The sequence below is a fragment of the Caretta caretta genome, chromosome 1 (genome assembly GCF_965140235.1).
Source record: "Caretta caretta isolate rCarCar2 chromosome 1, rCarCar1.hap1, whole genome shotgun sequence".
Lineage (NCBI taxonomy): Eukaryota > Metazoa > Chordata > Testudines > Cheloniidae > Caretta > Caretta caretta.
In genome coordinates, this window is record NC_134206.1 from 336,472,227 (window position 1) to 336,484,367 (window position 12,141).

Consider the following 12,141-nt stretch of genomic DNA (forward strand, 5'->3'; position numbering starts at 1 on the left):
TTATTGAATGCCTGTATTGTGCTCTGTGCTGCAGAAAGCATGGAATAGACTCAGAAGAGCTCATTCCACTTTTTAACTAAATATAAAACTGATGGGCCAGATCCTCACTGATGTAAATCAGTGTTGCTCCACTAAAATCAGTGCAGCTATACTGATTTACATAGCTGAAGCTTTTGGGGATGAGAGCGGTGTCTTAGGTTTAATCCATTTTCTGCTTTGTTCTTTCCTAAAAGGTTAAACTTTTATTGTAATATTAGCATAAGTCTATAATATAAGTGAAGCCACTTTGCCTTTGTTCTCTATGTGGCTATTGCTCTCTGGATCCTTTCAATTCATAGAACAAATTCTCATGATGTGTTCTCAGCCATCACTTGTTTAATTTATGGAGCTGCGGGGGGAAGTGCTGTTGTTTCTGCGGGGTGGGGAGAATCCATAGTTGTGTTACATTGACTTGCTCTGACCACTGAAGCAAAATTATTAGAGTCACCTCATGGAGTTGACATTCAGGACTGCAGATTGCCAGGAAAATAAAGACATCTTTGTTTAAATGAATGACCCTCAGTCATTTAAAATTTGGATTCTGCTTCTTACAGAAAAAATAACAGATTCTTTGAGTGATGACTTAACAGTCTGGGAGTGATTTTTCTCTACAAAAATGTCTTTTAATATTCAAAACATGCATCCTTCTTAATGTTCTAAGCATAAGGTTTTGGGGGAGATGACGGGAGTGCTTAGTGGAAGGATTTGGGGCTCTTTATGGCTTGTAGTCTTGGCAATTAGTAATTGTCTCTTGACCACACACAGTATGCCATTGCTTACTGCATTAAGCAGATTCTCTGCTTCCTGAGATCCGTTTGGGAATTGGTAGACATATTAATTAACTCTAGTTCCGTAAGATGTGTGTCAATCAATTCTTGGCTATCTGCCAAATGTAGCTATCTGTGGAGAGATAGCAAGTATGAGGTCATTTACTTTTACATTTGGCTGTTTTATGAGCACACAGTAAAACTCACACACTTTATCAAGGATTTATGGAAAGGATGATCAAACACTAGGGACCAGATCCAACCTTGGTGTAACACCACTGACTTTGACATTGGGATGAATATGTCCCTAGAGCTGTAGACACTTATTTGCATTTGCTTCTTTTTTGATGAACTGTAATTACCAAGATGGTCTAAATCCTTGAATTTGCTGTCATTTGGTCCTCCTGAGCCTGAACACTGCCCTCAGGCTGTAACCTCACAATCCAGTCAGAGTAAGGGGCAGCATGTAGCATCGGTGCTGGAAGTAAGGGTACTGGACCCTCTGGCTTGAAGCGCTTTCCATCATAGACCGGGTTTACAGTTTGGTTCAGTGGATCTCAGCACCCCACCCTACAAATTGTTCCAGCACCAGTGGCTTGTAGCTGTGCTGCCTCAGAAGCAAGATTAATTCATCAGACAGAACATGCTACCCGCAAACATACATAATCTAATAAATACATTGTGAGTTATACCAGTTTCCTGGGAAAGGCAGGATCTTGTTTAAACCTGTTTCAGATTTGGAAAGGAATACTTGAAACACTTAGAGAGAAAAATAACATTGATTTCTGAAAGGACTCCCTTAAAAATGCCAAGACTACAGCCAGAGACAATAAAAAGAGAGACCCAAAGAGGCAACATTCTCCCCACAACTCTTTTATAAAGGTTTCTGGAGAGAAACTTAGGCCTCTGTCTTGCTCCCATTCAAACGAATGGCAAATTTCCCATTGACTCCAGTGGGAGCAGATCAACCTCTTAGTGGTATTACCCTTATTATTATAAATCACTGTGAGTCAGAGTGTGCCATGAAGGAGTGTGCCATAAGTACAGGGAGGCACAGAGCAGCAGTAACCCAGAATGCAACATACACTTGTCTGCATGTCTAGCCAGCTGCAATGGGGGACAGAGCAAGACTTGGCCTTCTCACTGTCCTCTTTGGGGTAGCTTGTGCCCCAGAGGGTGCTAGCAGGAGCGGTCCTTGTGCTCAGAAGAGTGCAGGAGTTACAATTATACCTGGTCCTTGCATTAGTGGTGGAAGGAGCGAGATGTCTCCCTGCACCCTCCCCCGCCTCTTGCACACTCAGACAGGCAGTACAAAATAGTGAGCCAGATCCACAACTGGTGTAAATAGGTGAAGCATTATTAACTTCAGCAGAACAATGCTGATTTACACCGGCCATCCCCAGCATCTTTAATTGTCTCCTCCCAAATCTCTTGTGATCGTTCTCCCGATTAACAATAATCTTTAACAGTATGAACCTAAAAGATCTGGGATCACTTTGTTTTGCAGTTCATTTCTCATCCTTACTCGATAAAGGAGCTCTATATTTTGTTTAGATTTATGATGTATATAAAACTTTATGCTATTGCATCTGAAATTATATAATGCTACCACCTGTAACATATTTGCTTTTTCCGGTTTCTGTGCATTTAAAAAACCCTTGGTACAACTCATAAAATTGTGTTAAATTATACCTTCCACTATGTTTCCTCCCCCCGCCCACCCCCAATACATCACATTAGAAGAAGTCCAGAGTGCACTTTTCCAAGTAATGGGCATCCTGTTAAGATACATTTAAATATGTTTTCCCACAGCAATGGAGAACCACCCCCCTCCTAAAGAGAGTGTCTAATGGCATTGGCAGAAGTGATTGTAGCATGTATAGGCATACCTAAGCTACCTTTGATCAAACTAGAGTGCTCAATATCACCGTGAAGCCACAGCAAGACAGGCTCACCATCCAAGTATGTACCCAGGGTCCGAGGCACCTAGCCCATGCCTCCGACCATGCTGTTGTAGCTTCCCTGCTATTTTTTACAACTGATCGAAGGTAGCTCAGGAATGCCTACACATGCTGCAATCACATCTCAGTGTAGACACACCCCAAGGGACACACAATGATTGAGAAATGTGAATTACTGTTGGTAGAAAAGCAAATATGATGTCTCATCATATAACACAAAGCATGGAGGCAATAAACTGACTTCACTGGGAGCAGATGTGGCATAAATGGGCATAGCTCCATTGAAGACCATGGAGCTACACAAGTTTATATCAGCTCAGGATCTGGCCTGTGTTTTTTAAGTGAAACATTTGAGCAAATGATATTTTTAATTGTAAGTTAAGGCTCATCTGAGCGTAAACTTTCTAACTTGCTTTCTGTCCAATTAACAGTATGTTTATATGACATTCATAGTACTCTCCAATTTTTGGAAAAACAGAGTTACATTAACAAATACAAAAGAATAGGATCTGAAGCACCTGCATGATATTAGAGTTCTAGTCATAATTGTAGTTACTGGGAGATGCCAGCAAAAGAAGCTGTAGTTTTACTAAAAAATTGTAGCAATTACTTTTAATATAGTGATGCCATTTAAACGCTACAACATAGGAGCTATCTCTTTACTCTTGTGATAGTAAAACATAAGAGGCCAGATGCTCAACTGATGTAAAGTAGCATTGCTCCCCCGGAGCACTGTCTTCATTTGCCAAGGGTGAAGCTGAGGGAACTAGGGTTATTTAGTCTGCAGAAGAGAAGAATGAGGGGGGATTTGATAGCAGCCTTCAACTACCTGAAGGGGGATTCCAAAAAGGATGGAGCTAGGCTGTTCTCAATGATAGCAGATGACAGAACAAGATACAATGGTCTCAAGTTGCAATGGGGGAGGTCTAGGTTGGATATTAGGAAACACTACTTCAGTAGGAGGGTGGTGAAGCACTGGAATGCGTTACCTAGGGAGGTGGTGGAATCTCCATCCTTAGAGGTTTTTAAGGCCTGGCTTGACAAAGCCCTGGCTGGGATGATTTAGTTGGGGATTGGTCCTGCTTTGAGCAGGAGATTGGACTGGTCTCTTCCAACCCTGATATTCTATGATTCTAAGGTTGTCTTTGCTACTGCAATGAATTGTACAGGGTGATCTCTGCCTTGAATGTTCCAAAGATGAAATCCTGTGGTATGTGAAAAGGCTTAAAAGTCAGAGGAATAAGTAGCGTTCTTCTGCACTGGGGGACTCCTAGCCACAGAAAGACTCTATCCCTCCTATATTATATTCCCTGTGTCAATGTGTGGGAGAAATGATATGAGTCAGGATGGTGGCCAGATCTAGCCAGTGATTTCACAAGACTACCTGAGGTGGCAGAGACACGGGGTCTATTGATTCCAGTGTAGTCTTTAGAATACACGGAACAGCTCTGCTGGCACTCCATACCAGCTAAGTGAATTTCACATGATCCCATGTTATCCCATGTAGAGAACCTTTGCATTACATCCAGCTTTGCACAGAAGTCAGATTTGGCTTCAGCTTCTAAGAAGAATAAATCTTGACATACTCAAAACATTGCAAGCATGTTAGGGCCTATTCTGTTTTCAGGTTATGTATACAACTACCATTGATATCAGTTAGGCACAGGTGCGTAAAGTAAGCCTTTCAATGAGCACAAGCAATCATTTACAACAGGTGAATGGGCATCACACAGAACAATGTAAGCATGGCAATCCACCATGTGTTGATTAGTGTTTGCATACATGGAGTGGCCTGCAAACTGAACAGCTTGTCTTCAGTAAGGCTTGAAAATCATTTAAATAAAGAAGCGAAAGGTGGGTACTTGGAATCTCGATGCATTTTTAAGCATCATCTCACATCAACATGTATTTCCTAGGAGTCCAATCTTATGTTTCCGCTGAGTACCTTTAGTTACATTGCTCTGTCTTGTTGTAAAGTTACAGAAATAGTAGGTCAACATAAATATGTAATTTGAGTCCCATATAAAATATTTTTTGAAAAACTCCATAACCCACTTAAAAATATAAATATATGAATCAGGCTCAAGTTTTAATCACTTTTTTTGGAGTACTGCAGAGCGTGTGTTATTTTTAGCTGCATTTACTTTAGTGCTACAAAAGATAATGTTACTGATACTTTTCAAGGCTCAGTCCTGACTTCCTTACTCAGGAAAACGCCAATTGAAGTCCATTTCCTAAGTAAGCCTGTTTGTGTTGAGTTCTTAGTACTTTTATTTTGATATTTTAGGTGGTGTCAATAGTTTATTTCTGACACCATAGTTTGTCTATACTGGATATCATAGATGATGTCTAAATAGCAGTGGCTGGCACCTTCAGGTCTCTCTACATATACATATAGAACTTATTTTTTACGAGTTTTGGACTCACATTTTACACCAACAATTGAATTGTGGACACAAATCAGAGCATTTGTCACTCTAGCTACCTAATTTGTGATGTAAGTCATGTAGCTGTAAGCACAACTACTTAGATTTGTAGATACAATTCATTTTATGGCATGCTCAGAAAGGAAGGCAGGTCCTTATGCCAGCTGAAAATTGATCTCTAAACGTTTGTGACAATATTTTTAGTAGATTGATCCATTTGGTCTCCTACCTACAGAGTGCAAAGTTATATGAAAAAAGAATGGAGCTATGCCATTTTATTCCAGCAGAAGATCTGGCCCATTATGTTAAAAATTTGAATGTGGTACAGATATATATTTTTTGGGAAAAAAGTGTTTAGCAAAGAGGTCGAGCTTTAATTATTGCCAGGGAATGTGAGCATCTTAGGCTTCCAGCTGTCATTTAGCACATTCAGTTCTGCCCTTGCATATTTCGTAATTACACATTGGTAACTTGGAATCTCTGTCTAAAGTGACAGAAATGTAAGTTGGTAATTATGTCTGTGCTTGGCTTTGAAATTCACAATTTGAGCGTTTACATGCAGAAAACGAAATCAAGTTTTGAACTGTCAGAAGTCAAAACAGGGAGTTGGGCTTTTTTTTTTTTTTGGATGGTCTTTATTCTCCAGGCTAGCAACTTAAACTGATTTAATGGAATCAGTAGTTGCTTAGCAAATCATAATAGGAGAAGATCTCACATATGATGAGCAGAGGAAGCCCTTGTAGCTTACAAAGCAGTAAGCATTTGTTGCACTGTAGAAGCTCCTAATGAATCCCTGTCTTATACTTCTAATCTGATCAATTCAGCTATTCGACAACTGTCCTTTATTTGGTACTTGATAAACATATCCAAATCACTGCATTACTGCTCTTGAATAAAAAGGCTAAACCTTAGAATCATCTCACCTATAGATATATTTGTAAGGAATGATTTAATTAAAGTAGCTCGGCAGCATGACATTCTGTCATACTTAGCAGTTTTTGTTTTAACTGAAAACTCCTGTAAGATATTTACTGATAGGAGTGTGCTCTGGGGAAAATTCTGGGTGGCATTATGGACTCAATTTCTCTCCTTAAAGTCCGATCACCAGAGAGATGCAAAAACATAAAACTTTATTTGCTTTGTGGGCAGATATCCTGAATATTGTTTTCTAAAGATATCACACATGCACAAACAAGAACAATCAAGATCACAAATGTTTGGCTTTGTTTAGTGCGGTAAGATTCTAGGCTGAATGACAGTGTCAAATATGGATCCTTTGCCTTCTAATGAGTAGAATCTATGTACTAGCACTCTTACATGAACAAAACTGGGAACACGATTGTTCTTTAGATGTACATTACTTTCAGCCCTCTGTCGCTGAGAAATGCTTGTTGATTACAGCGAAGAACTGTATACAGTATGCCACAGCTGAATGGCTTCCATGAATGAAAAACTAAAGCCAGTCAACATATTCATTAGGTTCAAAGAAATGAGCCTCAGAACTGTGGGAAAACTTTTGTTTATGCTACTGGAGGGGGAAAAAGAGAGAGAGAGAGAGAGACTGCCATGAAAGCAAATTCATGGAGTGGATCACACACAGAGAGTAGTAGACAGAATTTTCATTTAGATTGCAGGTAATGCCATATTTGTTTGAGTACATGCCTCAAAACTATCCCAAGGCATTTCACAGAGAATAGGTGCAGCACATTGGTAACTGGAGTACTCAAGCTTTAGGCAGTTCTTAGCATCTGGGACTTATTCGTCTATCACTTACATTGATTTTACATTGTTGCAACTGTCTTCAATGGAGTTTTCTTTGATTTACACCAGTGTAACAGAGAGGACACTCAAGTCTCTCTTTTTTTTTTTTATTATCACAGAAACAGCATGAATTTCTAGCACCTCATGTTTGATGTGTCAGATAGTTTTGCCATAGCTTTTAGGAGCATGAATTCTAACAATCCTTTCTTGCTAGTGCTGGGAATACTCCCACTGTTTGCATTTGGATGTTAATTATTTCTCCTGTCAGTAAAAGGATGTTTAGGAGAATTATTTACTTCCCGGATATGAATAGTCACATTGTCAGCATAGTGACCTCGTCATATGAGACAAACAGAGCCTGACATAATGTGGTGTAACACAACTCACTTCCTGATTTATTTCAAAGGTAGGGCACAATCCTGCCAAGTACTGAGAGCCCTCAAGTCCCATTGACCTCTCAGGGTCAGATCTTTAGAGATTATATTTTAAAAAGAGTTGACTCACATACTAAGACTGTGGCACTGTGCTCATGTTGGGGGAGATTTATCTCCATTCATTTAGAGAGGCCATAATATTTCTAGTAGCCAGAAAATTCAGCACATCTTGTCTTATTAGAAAAAGTAATTGAAAACATTAACCCAACTTCATACTCATGCAGCATATGCAAAGTTTCATCCACACACCTCCAGTTACAATGGACAAGAATGACTGAACCCTTTGATCTCCATATGAACATGGAAAAAATAAAACAAGCAACCACCATCTGTTGGGAAACAGATTTAATGAAAAGGGTGGATACTGGAGTACAGTACATTCTCTGACTTAACTGAGGAAATGACTTTAAAATATATGGAATAAAGTAATACGTGATTTAGGACTATAGGATACAGAAAAATAGCAACAGAAAGCTATATAGTACATAATTGAGTAGATCAGAATTAAGGCTGCATTATTCATAGTCAGAATCCATGTCCCAAAACCTGGTTGACAGGAACTGACCTCAGATAGAAGAATCACATTTTAAATGTAATTGTGCAGCTGAAGGAAAGGCCTGTATTATGTTTGATAGCCCAGTACAAACATCTTGTCAAATGCGCTTTAAACATTTGGGGCAATGAAACAGCAGGTTTCAGCTGTGGCTGATGTTCTGCATTTAAGCCATGAAGTTATAAAATGTAGAAAGCTGCAAACATTACTGGAACTTTTATTGGGTTTCGAGAGTAAGGGCCTGATCTGAAGCATAGTGAAGTCAGCGGCAGTGTTCCCATACACTTCAATGGGCTTTGAATCAAGCCCTATGAGAGCCGATGCATCATTTCAGGTCTCCTGTTGCCTATTTCCTGATTTTTCGGTCACAGCTCCCTGGTTAGCCTCTCTGCCCATACACAGTGTGGACCACAAGGTTCCCATCCACATAAAAATGCACACAAGAGGGGAAATTGCTGTCAAATATCCATCTCTGTTCTAGAAGATGATTGCCTTCCATGCCTCTGAAATGTGGGAATGGGGACAGAGCAGAACACTTATGGCCTTAGAAACCATCCAGATGGCTCACGAAAATGATCAGATTCTCACATATCTAGGCCCATACACATGCCTCCATGCTGCCAACATCCTTTTTTCCCCTCATCAACAGTTTGGTTGCCTCATTTGCCATGTCACCACTGACTTCCTCATAAGGGCTTCTCAGATTATCCTTTTGATGGGAATCACTGAGACCCCAGGTGATAAGAACATAAGAACGGCCATACTGGGTCACACCGATGGTCCATCTAGCCTAGTATCCTGTCTTCTGACAGTGGCCAAAATTCCAGATGCTTCAGAGGGAATGAACAGAACATATAATCATCAAGTTTCAGAGTAACAGCCGTGTTAGTCTGTATTCGCAAAAAGAAAAGGAGTACCTGTGGCACCTTAGAGATTAACCAATTTATTTGAGCATCAGCTTTTGTGAGCTACAGCTTATGCTCAAATAAATTGGTTAGTCTCTAAGGTGCCACAAGTACTCCTTTTCTTTTTAGGTAATCATCAAGTAATCCATCCCCAGTTGTCCACTCACAGCTTCTGGCAAACAGGCTACAGACACTCAGATCATAGGGCTGCATTTCTGACCATCCTTCCTAATACCCTTCAATGGACCTATCCTCCAGTAACTTATCTAGCAAAAAGAAAAGGAGTACTTGTGGCACCTTAAAGACTAACCAATTTATTTGAGCATGAGCTTTCGTGAGCTACAGCTCACTTCATCAGATGTTTACCGTGGAAACTGCAGCAGACTTTATATACACACAGAGAATATGAAACAATACCTCCTCCCACCCCACTGTCCTGCTGGTAATAGCTTATCTAAAGTGATCAACAGGTGGGCCATTTCCAGCACAAATCCAGGTTTTCTCACCCTCCACCCCCCCACACAAATTCACTCTCCTGCTGGTGAATTTATATAGTGAATTTGTGTGGGGGGGTGGAGGGTGAGAAAACCTGGATTTGTGCTGGAAATGGCCCACCTGTTGATCACTTTAGATAAGCTATTACCAGCAGGACAGTGGGGTGGGAGGAGGTATTGTTTCATATTCTCTGTGTGTATATAAAGTCTGCTGCAGTTTCCACGGTAAACATCTGATGAAGTGAGCTGTAGCTCACGAAAGCTCATGCTCAAATAAATTGGTTAGTCTTTAAGGTGCCACAAGTACTCCTTTTCTTTTTGCGAATACAGACTAACACGGCTGTTCCTCTGAAACCTAACTTATCTAGTTCTTTTTTGAAACCTGTTATAGTTTTGGCCTTCACAATGTCCCCTGGCAATGAGTTCCATAGGTTGACTGTGCATTGGATGAAGAAGTACTTCCTTTTGTTTGTTTTAAACCGGCTGCCTATTAATTTGATTAGGTGACCCCTAGTTCTAGTGTTATGTCAAGGAGGAAATAATATTTCCTTATTAATCTTCTCCAAACTAGTCAAGATTTTATAGACCTCCAACATATCTCCTCTTAGTCGTCTTTTTTCAGTCTGAAAAAATCCCAGTCTTTTAAATCTCTACTCTACCCTAATAATTTTTGTTACCCTTCTCTGTCCCTTTGCCAATTCTAATATATCTTTTTTTGAGATGGGGCAACCAGATCTGCAGGCAGTATTCAAGATGTAGGTGTACCAAGGATTTATATAGAGAGGCATTATGATATTTTGTATCTTATTATCTATCCCTTTTTCCTAATTCATAGATCATATAATCATAGGAGGTTAGGGCTGGAAGGGACCTCAGGAGGTCATCTAGTCCAACCCCCTGCTTGAAGCAGGACCAATCCCCAATTTTTGCCCCAGTTCCCTAAATGGCCCCCTCAAGGATTGAACTCACAACCCTGGGTTTAGCAGGCCAATGCTCAAACCACTCCTAACATTGTTAGCTTTTTTGACTGCCACTGCACATTGCATGGATGTTTTCAGAGACCTATCCCCAATGATTCCAATATCTCTTTCTTGAGTGGTAACAGCTAATTTAGACCCCATCATTTTATATGTATTGTTGGGATTATGCTGTCCATTGTGCATTACTTTGTATTGATCAACATTGAATTTCATCTGCCATTTTGTTGCCCAGGCACCCAGTTTTGTGAGATGTTTTGTGATGTTACTGCTGTGAGCTGGTGGAATTAATCCTGTGAGCAGAGCTAACTTCCACAGGTACTCCCACCAACTGGCAAATTGAACAATGTTTAATTGTGCTCTTCTTTCACTACCTGGATCACCCCCTTTTTTCGTATGGATTGTGGTGGGAATGCATATTGGATGTAGATGGTCTGATGTCATATCCACAGTGTCATGGTATAAATAATACCTCATAGCTGCAATTCTTGCCTGCACAAAGCCTCCAGGTCCTTTAGAGTTTCTGCTCTATTCTTTGTTGTATACAGAATATTCATATATTGTCACTAGCTCGACAGTTCACCGAAGAGAGTAGAATGTTCTACTCCCTACAAGGCTACTATTAATTCACAATATGGTTTGAAAAGCAGAGAGCACTAAAGCATGATGTGTGATTAATAGTTGGCACCCTTCCACCCTTCTTTTTGACAAGGAGAATGAGGAGAAGCAAACATCTAACAGCCTGAAACTCCAAACATAATTTGCAGCAATACATGCAAAATATACTCATAAAGAGAAGATGGCTGCTAACAGAAGGAAGTTGTATTAGAAAGGACAAATATAGTATAACCATTGTATGAGGTTTAACATTGTTAAATACCTCAAAGAGGATAAAGGAAAAAGCTTTTTATCAAAATAGAACCTTTCATCTCTCTGCATCAGGGTTTTATCTGGCATAAGATGACACAGCTAGATTAACAATCAGGTATTTCAAGAATAAGGGAGTCTGACAGGAAGCTAAATTCCATCATACGTCTTTAAACAATACTTTTCTGTGAACATGAGAGCCAAGGTAATACTGCATGTTTGATCACTGCTGCAGTGCACATCAGCAGCAAAGTAATCCAATTTAAAGGATGGAGCGCAGAAGTGGCAGACATTGTGGGTTATTGTTATTTTTTTGTTTAGTTTGATTTGGGTTGGGTTTCTTTTCTTTTTGGGGGTTTGTTTATTTTTTATGATGGAGCACAAAATTATCTAAAAATTAATGAAGAGTATGCAATTGGCTTTACAATCAGAAATCAGAAATAATTACCTCCAAAATAACTGATTTTATAGATCGGTTTACTATGAGGAGTGTATAAATGTATTGCTAAAGAGATAAGGGAGGTTAACTTTGGTGTTGAAGAGGAGCAGAACTTCTAAGTGTTTGTTTTAGTCCCATATATCCTGGCATTACACATCTCCATGTGTCCATCTATCTCTATCTGTGTTAGGTATATTCTAAAAATATGCTCTAACCCAGTAAGAAGTTATGGGTCTGAGGTAGGAATTACTGGGTAAAATTATATGGCCTATGTTACACAGGAGTCAGAAAATCAGAATGTTACCTTCAGGCCTTAATATCTATAGCTGAAATCCTGGCCCCCAATGAAATCAATGGCACAATTTTCATTCATTCTCTCCGTTCTATCTATCTTACATAGTTATTATCATCCTGCTTCTGAGTTGCTTTTTTCTTTGTAGCACTACATTTGAAAGTCATGGTCTTCCTCTCACCTATACTGATCTAAATCAGGTCTAGTAAGTGTTTCCAGCCTTAAT

The 12,141-nt window shown here is 39.7% G+C and overlaps 1 protein-coding gene across 2 annotated transcripts in view; it reads left to right on the plus strand.

Annotated features, from left to right (window-relative positions):
- SEMA3A (semaphorin 3A) overlaps positions 1-12,141 on the plus strand; it is a 289,689-nt gene that overhangs the window by 173,587 nt on the left and 103,961 nt on the right. The window lies entirely within an intron of this gene.